Source organism: Sardina pilchardus, chromosome 5 (assembly GCF_963854185.1).
Source record: "Sardina pilchardus chromosome 5, fSarPil1.1, whole genome shotgun sequence".
NCBI lineage: Eukaryota > Metazoa > Chordata > Actinopteri > Clupeiformes > Clupeidae > Sardina > Sardina pilchardus.
This window is the reverse complement of record NC_084998.1, coordinates 36878744-36903266: the sequence shown is the minus strand read 5'-3', so window position 1 is coordinate 36903266 and position 24523 is coordinate 36878744. Positions and strand designations below refer to the sequence as shown.

At 41.3% G+C, this 24523-nt stretch overlaps 1 long non-coding RNA gene across 1 annotated transcript in view; it reads right to left on the bottom strand.

Annotated features, from left to right (window-relative positions):
* LOC134079691 (uncharacterized) overlaps positions 1-20713 on the bottom strand; it is a 35020-nt gene extending 14307 nt beyond the window's left edge. The window contains exon 1 of the long non-coding RNA XR_009939120.1: positions 20595-20713. This is a non-coding gene — a long non-coding RNA (uncharacterized LOC134079691). The remainder of the gene's footprint in view (positions 1-20594) is intronic.
* Between the last annotated feature and the right edge of the window lie 3810 nt (positions 20714-24523).

Below are 24523 nucleotides of genomic sequence, written 5' to 3'. Positions count from 1 at the left end.
ACCAACTAACATTCGTTCCATCTCATCCTTTAGATTGTTTAAACATGCTCTCTCCAATCATTTTCACTCAAGTTGTGTGTGTAGGTTGTAAAAGCGTTCCCACTCTCTTAACCTTCTCATGCTTTATGTTATTATTATTTATTTTATTTTATTTATTTATTTATTTATTCTATTTTTCTCTGATCAATATCACATTATGTTTTAGTTGCTTTGTGTAGGTTACTGTTGGAATTGTAGGCTCTGTATCGTGTTATTTGTGTTGTCCTGACATTTGTGCAGTTTTGTCTTGTTTATCTGTGTGTTTGTTGTTGTTGTTTTCTTTTTTTGTTTGTTTGTTTGTTGTCTTGTGTTTGTATGTATGTTTTTGTTATTTCTGTATGTGTGTACTGTCTGTTTGTAATGTTTTGGATTCTCCTGCCTATAGGACCCTCTTGAAAACGAGATGTCACATCTCAAGAGGCTATCCTAATAAATGAATTTCAAGAGTGGGATCGGGAAATTACCGTATCAGACTAGAACCCAGATTCCCATGGGTACAAACTGTAGACCAATGGTTCTCAACCTTTCCCCCCCATGACCCAAATTTGAATATACCAACTCAGTCATGACCCAAAACCAAATTTAGAGCACTCATTCATCAAGCCAATAATTTGACAATTTATTTTAGTAAATAAAACAAATATTACACCTTCAAAAACATGAATACACATTTAATAGCCTAATGAATAGCCTACACATAGGGATACAGAGGTTCAGTCAAATTTGCAAACATAGGCAAAGGTTTGTAAACAGTTTTCCGTTGGCCTTGATCTCGGCGAACGTTTGCAAACAGTCACAAACCGTCTGAAGGGGTAATTCTCCGCGAACATACAGTGGACGAGAGTTTGATGAAGGCAACAATGCAATTTCATTAAAGGGATATTCCGCCATTTTTGGAAATACGCTCATTTTCCACCTCCCCTCGAGCAAAACAATCGATATTTACCTTGTTCCCGTTCATCCAGCCATTCTGTGAGTCTGGCGATCCAACTTTTAGCTTCAGCCTAGCATAGATCATTGAATCGGATTAGACCATTAGCTTCTCGCCTGCTAGCTTCATGTTTAAAAGTGACTAAGATTTCTGGTAATTTTCCCATTTAAAATGTGTCTCCTCTCAAGTTAGAAAGTGCAATAAGACCAACTGAAAATGAAACCTGGCATTTTTCTAGGCGGATTTGACATGGAACTACACTCTCATCTGGCGTAATAATCAAGTGCTGTGTTCGAAAATGCGTGCTAAGTACTAGTCACATACTGATAGTGACGTGGAGTAGTGAAATGTATGCAGTGTGTGAAAAATGTGATTCTACCAGTACGCAAAAGTTTCCCGGATGTTATACTACTGCTGAAAAAATCGCCACTATGCAACCAGAGCTCACAACGTGGTACGTACTACTCGCACACTGATACTCACGTGAAGTAGTGAACAGTATGCAGTGTGTGAAAAATGCGATTTCACCAGTACGCAAAAGTATCCCGGATGTTGTACTAATGGCGGACAAATCGCCAGTATACAACCGATGGTCACTACTCAGATACTGCATCCCATAATCCACAGCGTCTATTCATGGGTTTCATCAGGTCTCTTTCCACAGGTGTATATTAAATCAAGCACCTTGATTATCAATGCAGACTGCATGGTGCTTGATTAATAGCCTACACCTGTGCAAAGGGACATCAAAACCCATGAATTTCCAAATTCTAGCCTCAAACTTCTACAATGGCGTATAGCGAAGGTACAAGCGGTACAAGCACGGGGAGCGGAGACTACACATGTGAGTGTTAGTTGGGAGTATTGGTATGGGAATGTTCGTGGCTTGTGTCATTCTGGAAGTCTTACGACTTTATTGCTGTATGTATACAAGAGAATAACCTAACCTCACGAAAGAACACAGCTAATTGTTGCTCAATGGCGATGAATGGCAGAAACCCCAGTCATATTAACGACAGCAATATTTTTAGTTATCGTCATAGTTATCCTTCGTTCTTGGTGTGAACGACCCTTATCATCATTCTCTGTCAATCAGAACTAGTTGAAGTTTATTTATAGGCCTACGTTAAAGAAACATGTAGCCTAATGACCAAAACAATGTATAGTAGTCTAATCGTACGCCCATGCCGCAGACTGACCCTCCTCAATCGTACGGCGGACAGATTAACTGAGTTGTTTTGATAGCCTGCTTAGAAATTCACGCATGGTTCATATGATGGGTTTGCCGTTTTCCCCTATGGTTTTCCCCAGTCTTTCTGCTCTTTGATAACTGTTGATGTCATAGCCGATTTTGGGTTTAACAACCGAACATGAGTAAACAAAACGATTCAACTAGCATTACACTGCAGACGTCGAGCATTTTAAACCGCTAGTTTCTGCCGTTTTTATGGGACAATTAGTCATATCATTCTCCCGTTTATGCATCTCATTAACTCTTTTGCATGCAACACTGTTGATGACGCACCCTTGGTTTGGTTCAGAACTGGTGTAAATGCTGGCTGGTTCACTAGATAGCACCACGGTTCAAAGAGTGTGTAATGGTAGGATATGTAACATCGATCTGTAGGACTTGCAGTAATACTGAATAATGTTAAAGTAGCCCTTGGCTATCTGGATTTTGTTAGAGTAGCCTAGTTTTCTGAGGACAAACGGTTAATGGAGACCCCTGCACATACTGTGCAGAAATGTGGAGGGGGGCATGTCCATGACCATCCATGATTCATGATGACCAAAACTCAGACTTTCTGCTTTAGGGACTGATGAAGACACTGAGATGTTAATTCGCTGGCGAGGGGAGCATGACTCCTCTTTTACTGGGCGACGGCATGCAGCCAAAAAAGGTTTTGAGTGAGTGAAGCATTTCATTTCGCTGAATAATTTGGGAGGTGCTGTGTGTGTTTGTGTGTGTGTGGTGGTGGTGGTGGTGGTGGTGGGTGGGGTGTCAGGTCCTTGGTTGAGGAATATTATGTCTATGTCTGTACAGATGTGAAACAGATGCCTTACAGAGAGTTTGTTAAGTGTCACGGCCTCACCGGCAAAATTGACTCAGTAAAAATTAAAAGAAAATGGGAGAACCTCAAACAGAAATATAAGGTAACATTGTGGCACATACCATTGACATTTTTCAAAAATATTTATTGATAAGGTGTGTTTTTGTAGTGCTCGTGCTGTTATTGTTCTGTAGGCCTTGAAGGACCCCAAGACTGGGGTCAGCACTGAGGGAGGAGAGACCACTGCTGCATCCTGGAGGTGGTTCACACTGATGGATGAGGCCCTAGGACAGAGGCCTTCCATAACTCCTCCTGTCCTAGTGGACTCATCCGGCCAGGATGTGGTAGTGGTCTCGACTGCCTCAGCCTCAACTCCAGCCCCAACCCCTGCCAAAAAGAGGAGGGCAGGTGGTGGGGACGTAATGGCAGTTTTCTCGGGGATGCAGGCAGCAATGGAGGAGAGGGAAAATGTGCACACGGAGCGAGAAGAAAGGAGAGAGAGAGAGGCTCTGGAAAGAGAAGAGCGCAAGGAGAGGGAGAGAATTGAGCGTGAGGAGAAGCGACAGATGGAGCTGATGGAAAGAGAGGATAGAAGAGAGAGAGAATGGAGAGAAAGAGAAGACCGAAGAGAGAAGGCAGAACAAGAAAGGGAGGAAAGGTATTATAGACAGATGAGGGAGATGGAGGAAAGGCGGGAGAGGGAGAGCAGGGCTCGGGAAGACAAGTTGTTGGATGTTTTGAAGGTGGTTCTTGGAAACCAACAGTAATTAGTTTGTTTGTTTGTTTGTTTGTTTTTTTTTGAACTGTGAATGAACTGTAATGTGCAGTGAAGAATAAATGTCTGAAAAGTTTGACTGGATATATTTATTCCTGAAAGTAATCACCATATGGTTATGGCTATTTGGCATACACCTTTGTCCAAAGCAACATACAAATACAACACATAGCATTGGTTCAATTGATTGCTTGTAGTTTAATAACAACTATAGAAGCAGGATAACTTGCACATGATGGTTTGATAGTGGTTGATTGGGTACTGATCCCCACATTAATGAGTAGTGTAGAGGGTTTTTCAAAGTGGGTGCCAGGACACCCCGGGGTGCTACGGAATAGTGCCAGGGTTGATAATGTATTGATATTGAAATATACGCATATTAAAATTGCCGTCTTTGTCAATTTCAGATAGTCATGGAAGCATAGGCATTTTATGCACTTTAGATTCTAGAGTATTGTTCGAAAATGAGTAGATGAACATAAGCAAGCCTGAACAACACCTTCTCAAAAAACTGTTTTATATTATACACATTATCATAATTAAGAAGGTGTGGGCTGCAGTGTAATTCAGTTCATTTGAATCTTTAACATTGTAAGCTGCTACTACTAGAAAACCCAGCAAGTATCTCTGATATATGCAAGACACATTAAGGGTGACTATGCAAAGGACCTGAGGCACCGAAGTAGTTTAGTAGTTACAGATACAATTTCAAATAAAAATCACACGACCACATGATCCATTCTGAAAACATACAAAAATATTTCATTAATAGTCTGCAGGCCAGTGTAATCTAATATTCGCCTACTGCATTAACATCAACTCGCATGGAATTATGGGAACACCCAATGCGCTGAAACTTCTTCAACCCTCTGCTGAAACTGTAAGCGTAGATTGCTTGCACTCGCACTGCGCAGAAGCGAAACTTAATTTAGCCTAACTTATTCAACCTTTTATTGGTGGTATTCACACCGTTTCTCTTGTCTTTTAGGCTACAGTAGGCCTACACATAAGGGAAAATATCAACCGGAAGAGCTAGCGGCTCATACGGGTCATTTAATTAACACTAAAAGCACATTTCCTCTTTGGCACGCACGCTTGTTTGTCCAGCAGATACGATGTCCACAGACAAGGTACAAGGTTGCATGATGTTATGAAAGTATATGGCGTATTGCGACATCGAAGTCAAAATAGTTTATTTCAGCAATAGAGTGAGCGTGGGGTTGGTAATGCATATTTCCACGGGTGTTGTTCGACCTTAGCCACGAGGCTGGAGGCCGAGTGGCGAAAGTAACGACAGCCTTTTGCGTTAATTTCTAATATTTCTAGAACTAGCTCTCATTGCGTCTAGTTAGAACTATATTATGCTTTGGGGGATCCATCACGTATCTGTGTATGCAATGTAAACACATAGCCTACATGACGTGACGAACTGGTGCCGAAATCACTAGGGAGAGCATTTTACTGAACAGATAAAGGTCCATTTTTTTCATGACAAGATTAACTCAAGGTCAAATAGTATTATTTGCAAGTCTACAGCCTGTGATGCCTACATATTAGGCTACAATAACTTCAGTCAGCAGTCAAACGAATACAGTCCTTAACGAAATGAATGCCACCATAGGTTTGCAAAGAACTATACAGTATGCACAATGACATGATGCCACCATAGGTTTGCAGAGAACTATACAGTATGCACACTGAGGACATGATGCCACCATAGGTTTGCAGAGAACTATATACAGTATGTACACTTAACAGCGTCCGTACCTCAGTTGGGGGGGGGGGGGGGGGGGGTGTGTGGTGTGAGAGGCGCTTTGACCCAGCGTCCGTACCTCAGTTGGGGGGGGGGGAGGGGGTGTGTGGTGTGAGAGGCGCTTTGACCCAGCGTCCGTACCTCAGTTGGGCGGGGGGGGGGGGGGGGGTGCGGGGGTTGAGAGGCGCTTGGAGGGGGGCGGGGGGAGGGGGTGTGTGGTGTGAGAGGCGCTTTGACCCAGCGTCCGTACCTCAGTTGGGCGGGGGGGAGGGGGTGTGTGGTGTGAGAGGCGCTTTGACCCAGCGTCCGTACCTCAGTTGGGCGGGGGGGGGGGGGGGGGTGCGGGGGGTTGAGAGGCGCTTGGAGGGGGGCGGGGGGAGGGGGTGTGTGGTGTGAGAGGCGCTTTGACCCAGCGTCCGTACCTCAGTTGGGCGGGGGGGGGGGGGGGGGTGCGGGGGGTTGAGAGGCGCTTGGAGGGGGGAGGGGGGAGGGGGGAGGGGGGGGGGGGGGGGGGGTTGAGAGGCGCTTAGGCCCTCAATAGTCATGGTCCCTTAATGCCGGATGGATGTGGCGCACAATATCAGCCACCAGACGGTTCCTGAAGTTGTCCCCGGGTTGGTTGACATTCTCCGCTCCATCTGCACCAGGGTCATCATGCAGGAACTCCGCAGCTGGCTCCACCCAATCCTCATTGAGGTAGGAGAGATTGTGCAGGAAGGCACAACAGGACATGACCACTGGGGCAAAGGTGATCTTAACCTGTAGACAAGACAGCCATTACTTATGGTAACAGGTATGTACATATAGTTAGTGTGCTGGAAAAATATGTAGGCAATCAGCCCATATCACTGTTCTTTCAGTCCGTAGCTGTCCGTAGGTATAAGAATCATAGCATTTTTTACAATGTAAATGTGATAAGAAAACAAAACTTTATTTCCCTTCTCGGTTACTGTTGGCTGCCATTTTGTGATTTGGTGTACCTTGCGCCAAAATGTTGTCATTGTCATACCTACCAACAGCACTGAGCAACGTAAAACAGAGCTACAGGTTGATTCACTCTAGGTGACCCCTTTAAATAACCATAGGTGTTATGTTTTGTTTTTTTTTTACCTCGAGTGCCTTCAGGAAGATGGATCTCCATCGAGTTTTCATCATTCCAAAGGCCCTCTCCACCACACATCTCCCTGCTGACAGGTGCCGGTTGAACCGTACCTGCGCAGCATTCTGCACCGGTTCTCTAAATGGGACCATCAGACAGATGGGGACAGCAAGGCAGGGATAGCCTCCATCCCCGATCAGATACCAGCCAGGTGGGGGGTACAGTTGGTGCACGTACACGGAGCTCCACCTGAGGACACGGGCATCATGTACTGATCCAGGCAGACCAGTGAACACATTCAGGAAGATGCCTCTGTGGTCACATATGGCCTGGAACTGCATTGAGTGGAACAACTTCCTGTTGTAGTAATCCCGTTTGTAGGGACCAGGAGGTTTCACTCTGATGTGAGTGCAGTCAATGCTGCCAGCCACTCTGTTCATGGCAGGAGTACCACAAAGGCGAGCAAAGCCCACACCAACTTCCTCCAGATATTCTGGTGAAGGGAACCGCACAGCTCTGTCGATGACCTGTAGTATTCCCATGGCAATTCGGTGCACAACGTCGTGCACGGTGGTCCTGGGAACGTCAAAGGCCTCCGAAACAACTCTGTAGGAGGTGGCACTGGCGAGCCAGTACAGAAAAATAGCCACCTCCAGTGCTCTCCCCCAGCCTCCATCAGTGTCAACCTCAAGGGTGTCCACAAGGGCATTGACGGTTTGCCTGGAGAGACGGAAGTCCTTCCTCAGATCCCCATCTCCGAAGAAGACGCGGACAATAGGCGTGTTGTCATTCAACTGGCAGTATGGTCCCCTGGGGTTGTTCTGAAAGAGAAAGCACTTGTTTTTCTTGGTGTTATGTTCAGACATTTTAATATATTAAATTGAAAAGTTATTTTATGTGTTGTGTTTTGTTTGTACTTAAGGTATCTGTCATACAGTGCTGTCACTAGTCATTACATTAAGGATTTTGGGCAGGGTTGTTGCATAATTTCTTACTACGATGGCATGTAGTAAATTATCTAAAAATGAGTAAAAGGTCCGTACACTAGCTCTGACTTGGTTTAGTTTATTAAGTAGAATTCAAGTTGCGTTTCGAGCCGCATGGCTCTTCTTCAGACTGAAGAGCTGTGCGGCTCGAAACGTAACTTGAATTCTACTTAATAAACTAAACCAAGTGAGAGAGTGTGCGGACCTTTTACTCATTTTTGGATGTTAACTTTTATGGCTCCAACCTTTGTTTGAATGTGCGCACTTTTTTCAACTAAATCCAGTCAATTATCACCATCTTGTGGTCAATGTATGACAATTCAATTGACTTAATTTCACATTTCATTTAGTTGCCAACCCAAGTCTTGCACCTTTACCAGCATAAGTCTTAAGAAAAGACAACTGTGGGCTACAGTATTGTTAGTTTATAGAGCAGCGATTCCCACACACGGACCACCTTCTAAATCCTGACTCGGCTCGCGTTGAAAAACTCTGCCTGCTATAGTTTATAAAACGATTTCCTTTTGAAAGGCTGTTTCCTTATCATTGTAACCCGATTCAAATGTAGTTGGTTATTCATGAATTAATTACAGAAAACTTGAAAAGTAAATTTTTAACAACATTCGGACCTTTCACCTTGCGTACCCTAGAAACAGCACGCGTAACATTACCACAATTTGGGAATCCCTGAAATAGGGCATACTCACTCTGAATTCCTGCTGAAGAATGAGCTCAAGGGCCATCAGTTGCATCATTGCAGACCTTCTCCTCCTCCTCCTTGCATTAATGTTGGCTCTCACCACCGAAAGATAAGACATCTTGAAGCCGTATGCAGGACACACAGACGCAACAGTCTCCACTGACCGTCAGGGATGAGCCATGAAGGGAAATAGCTTGCAGACTACAAAGACCTCAATTGACCACAGCTGAGGCACACTTACCTGATTTCACAGCTTGGGCGTCCTCTTCTAACTTGTGTCAATTAGGCCTAATTGTATGATTTCTATTAGGCCTATCTCAAACTGAGTCTGATTTTGATCTTATGCTAATTTATTTATCCATCAAAATAGGCTATTAAATATGAAACATGCAGAGATTCAATTGATTGTTGTTTTGCTTTTTCGAGATGCCCAGTCTACCCAAAGACGGAATAAGTAAACAGAGCAAGTCAAGTCAAGTCAAGTTTATTTATATAGCGCATTTCATACACAGTGGTCATTCAATGTGCTTCCCATAGGCTAAACAAAAGCAAACATGTGAACACTAAACTGGCAAGAATGCTATAACATTGAACTGTAATTAACAGGGATATGCTGCAGCAGTTAATAATCACTACAATCAATGGAAGTAGCAACACCAGACGCGACAGTGGGGCGTAGCTTGGAAAAAGTCCAAGAGGGATGAAGTGGTTCAGTACGCTGCGCGGCCGTTGACCGCTATAATGATCTACACTGCATACTGGGGCAGGGGTCGTATGCAGTACACAGTGTATACTTGACCAGTATGCAGTATGTAGTACTTAGCAAAAAATTCCGAACACAGCCAAGGCAACTTGCAAACTACTGGCACTACTACTGCTTGTTGTCTATGGGGACTATTTTCAGATGCTGCGTACGATATCACTGCGCCTACGGTACGTTTGCAAGTTGCCTTGATTATTACGCCAGATGCCATACTGCCAAAAGAACAAAGCAGTGGCTTAAGGATAGGATGGTGAATATCCTTGAGTGGCAAAGTCAGAGCCCTGACTTAAATCTTATAGAAAATATGTGGATTGACTTGAAGAGAGCAGTCCATCGCCATTCCCTACAGAATTTGACTAAATTTGAACATTTCTGTACGGAAAATTGGGCAAATATTCCACTATCTAGGTGTGCAAAGCTATAATAGAGACATGTCCAAACAGATTGATGGCTGTAATGAAAGCAAAAGGAAGTTTTACAAAGTATTTAGTCAGGGGTATGATGACTTTTCCAACCCTGTTATTCTAGTTTTTCATTTTTTATTAATTTTCAGAACTGTTTACTTTTTTTTCATTATTTTGATGTTGAACAGCTAAATTTGTTAATAAAACTGGAAAAGATTTTTTTTTTAAATGGGTTTTGATTTCAGGCTGTAAGACAAAAAAAGTAACTATTTCAAAAGGGTATGATGACTTTCTATAGGCACTGTATATGTTATCAGACTAGTGTTTCTGGCTAAAAACATTTAAGAGATATTAGCAGCCCTACCAGCATGTTGTCTTACATTTTAGTTAACTTATTTGCTGTTAATGCTGGGGGCTGATGGTAGACCAGCCTTTAATATTCTGGACTGAGTTACTAGCTGGAATTTGTTTGCCAACATGTTGCCTACTTGTTTTGAAGAGATTGTGGAAGTGCACTTCATTGTTGATCTTATTTATTTGTGGTTATAATTTTTACTTGAATAGGCCTACGTTTACACTTTGATTTTGAATATCTGTTAGTATTTATCTTAATAGTTCAAAAGTAGCCTACAACAAATGTTAGAATTTCAATTTTTAAAGAATTGTTGAAAGGTGTTCCCAACACGTTCCCAAAGTCATGTGAAATAATCGTGTAACATAATCGTGATTTCAATATTGACCAAAATAATCGTGATTATGATTTTTTCCATAATCGAGCAGTCCTAATTTTCACTACCTCTTGTTAGAAGCATTTATCCTGGTCACTGCAAGTGCCATTCACACATGCTTAATATTGTTTTTTTCAGCACAGTCTAGGCTACCCAGAACTAAACACTTTTATTTGAGTTAGATTTTTAAATAATAAAAATTCAAAAAGCATACTATACAAATTCTTACATTTTGACGTGTACCTCACCACGGCAAGCTGACAGCTCGACGACATGACTTTCATGGTTGTGTAGGCCTAACTGCCCTGACAATGGCAATATAAGAACCATAGTGGAGGGATACCTTGGGGCTGAGCAATTTACAGAAATATGTGGTCTGTGCCTTCCAGACATAAATGGCAATTTTTATCTAGTGATGAAAAATGACTTTTTGACACTTTCTGCGCTCCATATTTGTGACACGAGCTGAACTGACCTGACTTGTTTGCGTGGTAGCACACATGACGTGCACACATTATGATTCTCTGTAATATCTTTTTACTGCATTGCAATCAACAAAGTAAAGGCAAAAAAGTGTTTATTTGTCTGACAAATTTGGATGCAATATGAGTCTTGAACTGGATACCATACAAGAGTTTGCTAGGATCTCAAAACCGTACTATGAAAGTGCCTTGTCATAGAGAAACACATGATAACGAACATAGGCTATTATGCCACACATAAACGTGGGGTAAGTGGAGCTAAATTAAGTTATTATTTTGCTGTCACTTCGTCTGTTTTATGGCCTAGAAGGTTGTATTTGGTATCTGTAGATAGCTCTAGCTTTCCTCTTTCATCTGACATGTGTGCCATATCTTTCTGATTGCGGTTTCACAAGTAAATCAAAGGAGAGTAATGGTAGCCTAAGCTATATGACATTATTATTTGTTTGTCACATCATCTGTTTTTATAACACAAAAGGATCAATGTATTTGGTATCAATGGAAAGCTCTGTTTCTCCTCTTTCATTTGATATGCATGGCATGTGCGATGCCGGGTTCGCGAGTACTTCAAGCGAGAGTACTGTATGCGCGGGTGAACGCAGAGCAATATAGACTGTAAATATGATATGCATTGATTTAACTTCATGATTTTTTTTTAATTTTCATACTCGATCGCACAGCACCTAGTCTCGTTGGAAAGCCCCGCTTCTGCTCTTTTGTGCAATACAGGTCTCAGTTTTCCTTGAATTTCCCCTTGGGGATCAATAAAGTATCTATCTATCTATCTATCTATCCATCATCACGCTGCGACTAATAATCGCGGAGCAATTTAACAGAGAAGAATGGGTGTGTTTTTTGACGCACTTTGCGTCAGTCGGACTCATAGGGTTAAAGAGAATGACATCTTTTATTCCTTGGCTAAATTCCCTGCATGACCCTGTCAATTTATGTGCAACCCAAATTTATTTTATGATCTTGAGGAATCCTACGAAAATCTTTGACACTTAGCAATGCTGCACGATCGGTTGTGCAGCAATCGTCGGTGGCGTCATGTCTTTATTTCAGTTTAAATGAACAATTCCTGTTCTCACGCTACACAATCCGATATTCGGATGTGATCTGACTGCTCACACTGTACGTCCATATCCAACTCATCGGACTCTTCTATCTGGAACTTTATCAGCTGTGCTGTCATGCGGCCCCGTGTTGTCTACTTGCTTTCAGTGTTGCCAGGTCACATGAGGAGAAATAAGCAGCAGGTCTCTGAAAATAAGCCATAATACAGACACGACCCCAAAAAGTTAGCATCCCCTCCCCGAACCCCTGTTACATTTCTGGGGTGGTCATAGAGGAGCTTACAGTTACAGTGTAGAGTCGACGCAGCTGCATAGGTTCAAAATGCCCTTTGTGTAGGCTACGTGTAGGCGCTGCATGTAACCAGCAACTTCACACAAAATCAAGCCCAAGTCACTTAACCCTCTAACCGCCCAAGGCGCCGTACGGCGACAAGCAACATCACTGATTAAAACAGACGGTAGATCCGAGTAGGGTGACAAATCGCCTTTGTACTCTCCACCACTAGTTGGCAGACATCCAGAGCTTCGATTCAAGCCCAAATTCGAGTAAAAAAGTTTTCAGGAAGTGCCTGCATTACTCGCGAGAAACAAAAAAAAAAGACGCATTTCCTGTTTATAATGCGGAAGTGAAATGCGCGATCGCTATGCACAAATTGAAGCAGAAAAACGGCAAATGTTAAAAAACAAAGTCGTGTGTTATGAAGTCTTGAGTCTGCCATTCACCTACTCTGATTCTGAAGGAGAATATCTGCCTTTTGGAGATTATGATCGGTCGTTCATTGGCAGTGACAGTCAAGATGCGTCTGTGAATGGAGGTGGGTCTTTGCGTGTGTACGTCAATGTTTACCTGCAGCAATGTTGACCAAAGGGTTCAAATAAGCATGGTGTGCTTGGTGCCAGTGATAATCATGATGATAGTGTCTGTAATTGACATGGTACAGACAGCAGGTCTAGTAAAAATAGGGCTCTGAAGAACTACAAAGTCATCCGCGATAGGAACTGATTTGACCAGGCTACTTTATTATATAGTAACATAGGGATTGTGGTAATACTAATAGTTTACTATTGTTGGTTTACATGTGGCTGTGGTCCTGTTTGTTTGTTATGTCGGAGAAATTACAAAAATCAAAGCAAAACTGCTCAAATGTGTTCAACAATCAGTATTTACTGAAATGTGCATAATTTGACGCTATTGCCATCCTGTGACGTCATAATATGCAAATTAGATGAGTAAATGTACTCCCTTTATAAACTTTAGTTCATACTCAATGATTTTCACATTTACAGTAGGACTTTATCTCTGACCACTTTCAAGCCATGGCCTTTTGAATTTTTTATGCAAAAATCAAAAAAAACCCGGGCGGTTAGAGGGTTAAAATAAGCACACTATGGCAACACCGTTTGTTTTGTCTTCCGTATCTGTGTTCGCGCATGTGTAGTGTGACAGGTTGAGGTAACACTGCTTCAACAGTGCGACTCACGAGGGGCGATCAGGATTTCAAACAGGTTTGATGTTCTCCTGATCGATCGGGAGGTGGTCGGGAGGTAGTCGTGAGGTGGTAATCGCTTCTCGTTACCCCATGTACAGTATACTACACGATGCGAGACGCACAACTAAGCCAAAATTCGGCCCGATCCCCAAAATATTTTTTTTCTTTTTAGGCCTAGCATATGACGGTGGTGGATTTTAGCTAGTTGGATGGCATGTAGGCAGTGTTGGAAGTAATGGCGTTTAAGTATAACGGCGTTACTAACGGCGTTAATTTGTCAGTAACGCAGTAATCTAATTAATTACTTTTCTCATCGTGGCAACGCCGTTATCGTTACTGAGAATTTAAAGCGTCGCGTTACTACAATTTGGTTCAATGAAGCGCGTTCACTGGATAGGATCATATGGGAATACCCTCCCCTGAGCTAATAATAATGTTTATTGTTGTCTTGAACTTGACAGACTAGTAGGCTACCTATACTGTACATCAGAGAAATTAAATGGAAATAATTTCATTCATAGGCCCACTTTATATCCAACTTCAGGAGGAAAAAAAATAGGCTACTCACCAAATCCAAGCCATTTAATTTCTGCACATACTGTAGTGTAGCCGACCGAACTTGCCACGATAGCTTATGGGCATAATAGTGACAAGCCTGTTAATGCGCACTTTCTCTGTCTGTCGGATTTAATGCTCCTCTATAGTTTCTCTCACAGGGCTACTTCACTGAAACTGAACGTTATCTTCAAAGGAGGACCCAATACATATTTTAAAGATAGCCTATTTTATTTTTGAGGGCTTTTTATATCGGGGGTTACCTTACAGTAAAATTAATTATTAGGCTACACGTCTCTGCTGCATAGCCTACATATCGTCAGGGCCGTTCAATTGGAGAAGGGGTTGTTCATTTACTCCCGTAGATTATTGCAAATATAGACTTGGTTGCGACTTCCGAACAGTTTTGTGAGTGCTACTTTGTTAATACTTGGGAAACTGCGAGTAAGGGGCCGCGACAGCACAGCCCGCTGAAGTGCCACGAGCGCGCAGCAAATCGGCAGAAACAATATATTTAAGCTCACAATATTCAGACCGGCCCAAAACGTTAACGGCCCACCGGGAATCCTCCCGCATCTCCCGATCAGCCATCCCTGGGCTGGGTGGGCAGATACCATGCGCACGTTCTGACTTCCACCCATCAATCAGTTAATATAAATATCTTTGACGTTAAAGATGTTAACAGCGTTATAGAACATAAAAATTAACGTCAGTTACTATGCTGAGTAACTAATTACTTTTACATTGAGGTAACTGAGTTACTAACTCAATTGCATTTTAGCTGAAGTAATTTGTAATGGTAACTAATTACTGTTTAAAGTAAGATGACCAACACTGCATGTAGGACAATTAAAATAGCGATGTTTCAAAGCTAATAAGGTTCATATAGAACTAACGACTGCCTTTGTGGTCATAGCAACCATCCATTTACAACTAGTTCAGCAGTTTGTCCTGCAAGTTTAGAAATTTGTTGATATGTGGCGGAAAGATGTAGCCTAGTTCAACAAACAAGACAAACGTTTTAGCGATTTAAACGTTTACTTGAATTTGTGTTAATTGTTTATTTTAATATGATTAAAATAAGCAATTATCTTATTATTAATATTATTTATGTTAATATTAATTCCTGGAGGGACTGTAACTAGCATCTACAGATGGCCATTACATTATAATGAAATTAACTAGCTGAACAACACGGGTGACCCTTTCTGCATAATTTCATGGAGTGCTGAAATGCGAAACATATCTTTTGTGGTTGTGAAATTGTTGCTGTATCGACAGAACTATTCCACTTGTGTGGGTTAAATATTAAGCCAAATTATTTTCATCAATAGATAAAAAATAAAAAATAAAAAATACCGTGACTTGATTACACCTTCCGACAGGCAATAGCCACTGCTGGAAACATTTCTAGGGGAAACATTGTAGAGGATATGTGTGTGTGAGAGAGAGAGACACATGTGAACAAGATGTGTGTGAGGGAGGTGTGTATTAGAGAGAGAGAGAGAGAGAGACCGAGAGAGATGTGAGTGTGTATGTGTGTGAGAGAGAGAGACAGAGGGAGAGAGAAATGTTCAAGGGGAGAGTGACATTGTATAACAACAATATTTTCATTGTTTAACAGAATAAAATCACCACTGCTAAAGCTAGGCAGACACTGTAGTCTCATCTTCTCTGTGATAGCCTATGCTGGAACATTCACAAGATGTTTACAATGTAAACCTCCTATAGAAAGTGTACGCCCCCATTTCTTAGCACAAAACATCTCCTACAGTAAAAACAGCTCTAAATGTTGCCAAAATAATTGGGTCACCTGCCTTGATTCGCCTACTCCTCACCCCTATAGATCACCTTTGGGATGAATTAGAGTGGAGACTGAGAGCCAGGCCTTCTCGTCCAACATCAGTGTGTGACCTCACAAATGTGCTTCTGGTAGAATGGTAAAAAAAAGTTCACTTAATCACACTCCCAAACCTTGTGGAAAGCCTCCCCAGCAGAGTTGAAGCTGCTAATGCTGCAAAGGATGGACCAATGTCATATTACACTCTACGGATTAAGAATTGGATATCACTTAAATTCATGTGCGGGTCAAAGCAGGTGGAATACTTTTGCCAACATGGCAACATAGGAACTGTAATATTTACAAATGCAGTAAAAGTATAGCCTAAAGAGATTACAGATAGATCAAGGGCAATATAACACATCATACATGTTGCCATTGCAATTTAAAACATATATTGAAAACTGAAATGAGCTAAGCCCACCTTCAGAATTCAGTTCTACTGGGACCTGGATTTTGACACCCATTAACACCCAGCAAATACTCTGTGAGATACAGAAGGCTTTCTTCATTTCTTCATGTTAAAAGTCAAGACTCAGACATGCAGCATGTCAATTGCATTACTCTTGTCTTAGTAGATAGCTATGTTAGGTAATTATCACACTCTCACTTGCCACATTGCGCTATGCCCGTTTTGTTCAAAGCCTCCCATAGATGCTGAACAGCTAGCAGCTAAATGTGGAAGGTAATAAATATTAGCCACTAATGTCACGGTTGAACATTGATATTACACATAGCTAGATAGCTAACGTCAGTCACATATTAGCTGCATGTTATTTGTAGCACGAAGTGACAAAAAGGTGGCGAATTAATCCTAAACAAGGCCTTCATTCACCCTAACAAAGCTCTAGTTAACTAGCCAGCTAGCTAACGTTAACGGATAGCTAATGTTATCCATGAATATGGTGGTTTACATTTTCTGTATTAGCTAACGTTACAAACATACAGACAAACTGCACTTACCCTTCAATTTCGTGTGCCTCAGTATCCAATTCTCGAAATCTCTCTTCGCCTCCTCTTTCAACTCAGCTATGAAAAATAAATCCAATTTATGAGGAGATGGATATAACCAGAGTTGTCTTCATAATCTTTCACCCAACGTCTCCCTCGTTGTCTGATGACAGCGTCATCAAGTTGTATGGCGCCAAAAGCATCTGACACGTCAGAACTAAGTAGGAAGCTAAATTATTTTCATTAGGCTATATTACAGCTATAAAACATATGGTTAGACATATGGTTATTAAAAAGTAGTCTCATATTTGATAATATAGGCTAAATATTAGGTTAATAATAATAATTGATAAACTAAAGCAAGTGCTTTTACATAAGTTGCAGTAGGGGATGGAGCAGGATGGAAACAAATTGGCATGCAGTAGGCCCTATTTATTTTTGCAGAGAGAATGTGCAGGAGCGGCGGTCATATTTTGTACCAATACCAATTCTCTCCGCAAATATAAATACCGCTTGTCAATTTGTTTCCATCTCCTACTCCATCCCCAACTGCAACCTTTATGTAGTTTTCACTTGTGAGTGTGTGTGTAGGCCTATGTGAATGTGTCGGCATGTGCGTAATGGTGTGTGTGTGGGGGGGGGGGGGGGTAGGGCATGCATTTGTGTACGTGTTGGTGTGTGTGTGTGTGTGTGTGTGCAAGTGTGTGTGTTCATGCGTATGCCTGCTGTCTTCTGTGTGTAAGTGTGTGTGTGTGTGTGTGTGTGCAAGTGTGTGTGTTCATGCGTATGCCTGCTGTCTTCTGTGTGTAAGTGTGTGTGTGTGTGTGTGTGTGTGTGTGTGTGTGTGTGTGTGTGTGTGTGTGTGTGTGTGCGTGTGTGCGTATGGCTGTGTGTATGTGCATGTGTGTTTTTAAGTGTGTGTGTGTGTGTCTGTGCTTGGGTGTGTGTGTGTGTACCTGCATGTGTGTGTCTACCCTCTATGTATCTTTATGTGTGGGCGCGCAAAGTGTACAGTCACTAAATTAACACATATAGGTATTAATTTATTGTATGTCCCGCCCAAATTACACAAAATGTGGCATTCATTCAGAGGGTGTCATTTAAGCGGTTTAGTCAGATTTGTTCCCTTTTTTCGCATGAGCAATTTTCCATCAAGGATTCCCGGGACACTGAAAGACCGGGGTGCACGAAACTTGGTGGGCTCCACAAGAATAGCATGAAACCATTGTTTTTCGTTTTGATCCATCAAAATGAGGTGTTTAAAGCAACACTTCACCGTTCATGAGAGGGCTAAACAATAGATACATGTGTACTGACTGTACACCAAGTGGCCTGTAGATGGTCAGACACATGTTTCTCAAAAACAACAACTCAAGAACTGTAGGACCTAGGGGTTTATGTCAACCCATCCCACTGATCTCAATAGGGGGGGATCAAGAGCCTATGTTGAGTAAAAATATGTCTTCTGAAGGCGTTAACAGAGCCCAGCCAAGAACTGCAATGCAAATTTGATGCATGCAGGATCATCCAGACCACTTGTGGTGATTGTACTGCATACTCTTCCTATTTATGCACCAGGCTGCAACAGCTGAGCCTCTTACATATTTTAGTTCTTGAGCAATGAGCTTGTGAACTTTGACAAAAAAGAGGCAGAACAAAATTGACACCCCCCTCCCCCCGTAAAACTGCCTGTAATGGAAAGTATTGATCTTAGCACAAAGAAAATGTACAGAGTGTCTCCTGGGTAACATAGGTACACATAGTATTTATTTATTTATTTTTAAATAAGACGCAAGTGCGTGCACTCTGGTTGACCTGACGAAGAATGACCCAATAGGGTCGAGGTCAGGGGAATACATCAGCACACACACACACACACACTGCAGCCCACTGCAATACATGGGGGCCACACCATGAGATTCTCTCCTTTTCCTTCCCCTATAGCAGCCAAAGACTTTCAGCATTTGTCATTTGCATGTCATGTCATCATTTTTTTGTACCACGGAAGTTGCATGGCACTCAAACCAGTTTGAAAATTAGTCTTCATGTATTCCTGAACCCACTGCAACCGTTTCTGTTTGTGAGCATCGTTTAGGAGTGGCCGATATGAGTTTATGCACACTTGCAAACGTCTTGAGGATCTTGCATCTTCAGGTTTGTGGAACTCCAGAGGCAAATGCCTGTTTGGTGCTTTGCAATGGCATTTTTAGCAGTTGCTCTCTTAATTCCTTTTCATTGGGCTTACCTACCTAGTTTAATGACTCACTAGATTTCAATGATCTAAAGAGCCCTGATACAGAATACCATCCATGAGCTTAATAAAATTAAATGTTTATGACACTTAAATCCAATTTCCATAATAATTTGGAAAACGGTGTATGTGTACATTTAGTGACTGTACACTACGCACACGCATGCACGCACACATGCACACACATGCAGGCACACACATGCAGGCACACACATAAACACACACACAGACAAGCACAGACACACACACACACACACACACACACATAATCATACTCAAACACATGCACGTACACACACACAAACATACACACACACTCAAAGAAATACGCATACACACACAGTAGACAGGCAGCCATATGCACGCACACATGCACCTGCATGCACAAACACATGCACAAACACACCCACACGCATGCACACCCCCATACTCACAAACACGCACACACAAACACATCCCATTACCCCCACCTCACAAACTACCAAGCGAAAACTCACAGACAGAGAAGCACATACACAAAAGCAAGCGCACACATGCACACACTCATTTACATACAATGATGCAGTAGGGGATGGAGTAGGAGATGGAAACAAATTGACAAGCGTGATTTATTTTTGCGGAGAGAATGTACAGGACTGAGCGGCGGTCATATTTTGTACCACTTTGCAGTACATCTAGTTTTTCCCAGCCAGTATACCCAGTATTATGTCAGAAATGTGATTTGCTTTTGTTGTTGAAAATCTTTAGTTGAACTGTGAACTTCATCTCACTTCATCAACTTCACTGGTCTTCATAATCTCACAATTATAAAGACCAGTGAATTGCCGTCAACCATCATGTTTATTTATTAACTATAGCCTAAACGTTAAAGTCTGCATCTGAGGTGGTGACCAAGAAGTTCATAGTAATGAGAGAGTTCAGTCAAATTATGATATGTTCATGGTCGAACTATAAAGGCAGTGAACTATAAAATAGGCCTAATACAAGTTGAACTGTGAATTTCACTGCTTACAGTTCATTTTGATAGTTGAACAGTAAACTTCATAGTAAACCTCACAACTATGAAGACCACAGTCTGACTATAAGCTGAATTGCAGTCAACCATCATGTTTACTTATTAACTGTAAACTTTAAAGTCTGCATCAGAGGTGGTGACCAAGAGGTTCAAAGTAATGCGAGACTTCGTAGTCAAATTATGATATGTTCATGGTCAAACTATTAAGGCAGTGAACTATAAAATAATACAAGTTGAACTGTGAATTTTACTGCTTAACTGTGAAATTGTACAGTTCATTTTGATAGTTGAACAGTAAACTTCATAGTAAACCTCACAACTATGAAGACCACAGTCTGACTATAAACTGAATTGCAGTCAACCATCATGTTTACTTATTAACTGTAAACTTTAAAGTCCGCATCAGAGGTGGTGACCATGAAGTTCATAGTAATGCAAGAGTTCATAGTCAAGTTATGATATGTTCACGGTTGAACTATAAAGGCAATGATAGAACTATGAAAATTCTACTTTTTACTGTGAAAGTTTACAGTTCATTTTTTCCTGGGTTAGCACGATAGCTAACGATACTGCGGGTATTCCCCAACCTAGTACATCCTCAGCACGAACGTTAAGTTCAAACATGGACGACGGGAATGTTTCTTAAAAAGTTACAAATGCTGGGCAACTATTTAGACAAACTACATCTTACATTTATTATCTTACCGTTCAGCCGTTGTCAGGCAGCCATGTTGTTCTCGGGCAACTTCGGAGTTCGGACTTCCAGGGAGAGACGTCTGCCGACGTAATGACGTCAGATGGGTACCCGAAGGACTGAACCAAGAGCCTGACTGGCTTCGGTTTCACTCTCTGAACGAGATTATAAACACCGTTCATGCAGTAAAAATAAACTCTGGACCAACAAAAGAATGGACACTGACAAGTGTCAACTTAAGCCTACCTAACATTGACAAACATTGGCAAAGATTTGGAAAAGATTTTTGAAAGACTAGGCCAGTCTCAGATTAGGATTTTGCAAAGACTGTGGGTCACATTTCACTGATTCTTGAGAATTTGCCTAAAACATGTCTCACTAAGAAAAGTGCTGATTCTGTTGGAAATTAATACCATTTCCATGAACAAAAAGAATCAAGGCTATAATCAGGGGGTCCTTTGCACAAATGTGAGGTTCTTTTAAAGTTTATTTTATTTTTGTATTAATTTAATGATTATATGCTGGCCCATACCCTACAAAATCAGTTGTCCTCGAATAGGAGATAATCATTTTGACTTGATTAAAAACACTAAAAGCAATCATTTAATTTAATGATGTCTTTACCACATGAAAGAGTACATTGTATTATGTATTAGAAACTCCAAACAGTACGTTTTGAGCAATATTTACTATTATTTCGTGGCTGCTCAAAATGTGTCCCACATTTTCGTCACCACCGTCAGATATTTATAAAAGGCAATAAAATCAGGCAACTACAAGGTCAACTACATTCTTGAGGACCTCATTTTCAAACCTTCAGCCGTACTGCATGCCTTAAGATCACTCAAGCTCCCATTAGTTTGGTATTTTCTCTTAAAGTTGTTCATATTTTTGGACACTGCTACTGTCACAACCATAACATGTCAACACCGTCTCTTTTGTATACAAAATATTAGATTAGATTATAAAATAAATGTTTACTTTTTAAGAAGAGGTTTGAAGTAGCCAGCAATAGGATGCAAACAAGGTGGATAATGTGAACAATGCATGCATATCATGTGAAAGAGTAGATTTTTGTCACCACTGTCAGATGTCACCCACCGTCAGGTTTTCTGCTTAACGGTGGTGAAAAAAGCCGCCAAATGGTCCTCAACGGAGGCTTTTTGGACCAAATAGTTAAGTTGTCAAGCAAGACTTGAGTGGTATTCATTTTGGAATTTTATGTTGTAATGAAACCACTGTCAACACCGTCAGATTAGTGTCACACCGTCAGATTCATTTTTTATTTGTTTTAAATAAATATGCTTACAATATGCTTCTTCAGTGGTGTAGTTATTAAAGTAATAGTCTGTTTTAATAAAAAAAATATGGTTGTTGGATTAAAAAAGCATACTTTTTCTATTTAGGCCTAAAAAAGCGTTGTATAAGTACTGGAAAAATGCCTATTTTATGAAAAAAATACAAAAAGGGGAGGTTGCACCGGTACATTGCTGAACAGCTAAGACCTTGGTCTATAATGACATACCTTCAGATTTTGAACTAACTTTTTTTTTTCAAAATTAAAACCTGTTTTAGGCAAATTCTCAAGAATCAGTGATTTACTAGACTGCTAGGCCTAGATTCATTCAAATTATTTCCATCGCGCACTACATATCAACAGGAACTCATGCGATACCCTACTCATATCAAACTATCGCGTTTCTGCAGCACTGTTTCATGTGTGACATCCCTAATAGTTATAGGGCTGTTCTGTCACAAGAATAGCCGACTAATAGTTTATAAGAAATGAAATAACAAATAATCATATAGGCTACAGCTGTCGCCTATTTTGCCCCTTCCTGTTTGGTGTTGGAGAGAGGTCACTATTGATTTTTAATGTTCACATCACTATTTGCATGAGCCACGACTAAAAAGACTTCCGATAATATCAAACATGTTTAACTAGAAAAAGACTACCTCCAACAGACTTAAATAATAATAAAGAGACATGTAGATCTAATTCATTAATAAACTTAGTTTTGCGGAATGTAGCCAAACAAGAAAACATGATATTTGCAGGTGTGTGGTTTGGATATTCAAAACCTTCCATGCTAACCTTCCATTAGGTCCTTGCTAACCATTGTGTGACACTCTTATATTATTTATTAACTCAAAAGCACCAAAATCATTGGCCTACACGTGTAGTAGTCTAATTACACTGTTCGTCGTGTGCAGCAAATACAACACCTGACATTGTAGACAAATCAAAGAACCTCCTTCCGTATTTGTTTGGGTATTGAATTTGTGTGAGTCTATGTCTCTGCTCTGTATGTGTATATATGTGTGTATGTGTGTGTGTGTGTGTGTGTGTGTGTGTGTGTGTGTGTGTCTGTGTCTGTGTCTGTGTTTGTGTGTGGTGTGTAGCTGTGTGCCTTTCTATGTCTATTGTATAAATGTCTGTGTCTGCTTGTGTGTGTGTGTGTGTGTGTGTGTTTGTGTGTGTAGATGTGCGTATGAGTGTGTGTGTCTTTGTCTTTGGTGTTTGGGTGTAGCTGTGCTGTGCGTGTCTGTCTACATGTACAGTGCCTATAGAAAGTAATCATACCCTTTTGAAATAGTTGCTTTTCTTGGCTTACAGCCTGAAATCAAAACCCTTTAAATTTCAGTGGAATCAGTGGAAAAAGATTTTTTAAAAATCGGTTTTGATTTCAGGCTTTAAGACAAAGTGAGTATTTCAAAAGGGTATGATGACTTTCTATAGGCACTGTATGTGTTTGTGCATGTGTGTGTGTGTGTGTGTGTGTATTGCAGCTGTGCCAGGCCCGGCTAATCAGGAGATTTGGGAGGATTCCCGGTGGGCCGTTAACGTTTTGGGCCGGTATGAATATGTGAGCTTAAATATATTGTTTCTGAAGTTCATTTGCTGCGCCCTCGCAGCACCTCTGCAGCCTGGGCTGTGCGGTCTCGGCCCCTAACTCGCAGTTTCCCAAATATGAACAAAGTAGCACTCACAAAAATGTTTCGGAAGTCGCAACTAAGTCTATTTTTGCAATAATTTACGGAAGTGAATGAGCGGCCCCTTCTCCAGTGCCACAACCATGACCATGACCATGAATGTGTGCAAGGGAGATGTGTAGGCTAATAATAATCAATTTGACTGTAAGATAATAACCCCAAATCTCAAAAGCCCTCGAAGATAAAATATCATTAAATCATTGTATTGGGTCCTCCTCATATGGAATATCTAGCACTCAGTTTCAGTGAGCAAATAGCCCTGTTAAGAGAAACGAGAGGAGCGTTCAAATCCCGCAGACACAGGACAGAAAGTGCACATTTACAGTGGTAGCCTAGCAGCTATTGTGTCTTACTCGGGTACTGTATAGTGTTTGAATGACGTCAAACGGTTCAGTGGTTTTAGTGTTATTATTGGTCGGAAGAAGAATAATTATCCCGATAATAATAATAAGAAGAACAGTGATAACAGTACATTGCATTTAACATGCAATGTAATAAGAAGAATAGGAAGAACAGTACAGTGCATTTTCATGCACTGTAACAAGAGAGTCCATTTCTCAATCAAGTTCACACTTTGTTCACATTTGGCCAAAGCTTAAACTCTGCTTTAAGCTTACATGGTTTTCCTGAAGAGTCTGTTTCTCAAGCCATGAACTAACGCAGTGCAATGGCCTCCACCAATGTCCATGAGCACCTTCTGAATGACTTCAAATGTGTACCTTGTATCTTTGGGGTAGTCAATGTTCAGTGCGTAAAGCAGACCCATTAGAAGTGCCACAGCTGCTGTTGGAAAATCACTGAGCGACGGAAGGATGATTTCTTCCTCAATGACCACAGCGAAACCAACAGTATCATTCCCGTCTGCCACCACGAGGATGCCCACTGTCATTCCTCTCGTCATGTCCTCCTCAGCAACTGTGGCCTTAAAAAATGGATAAACATGTGA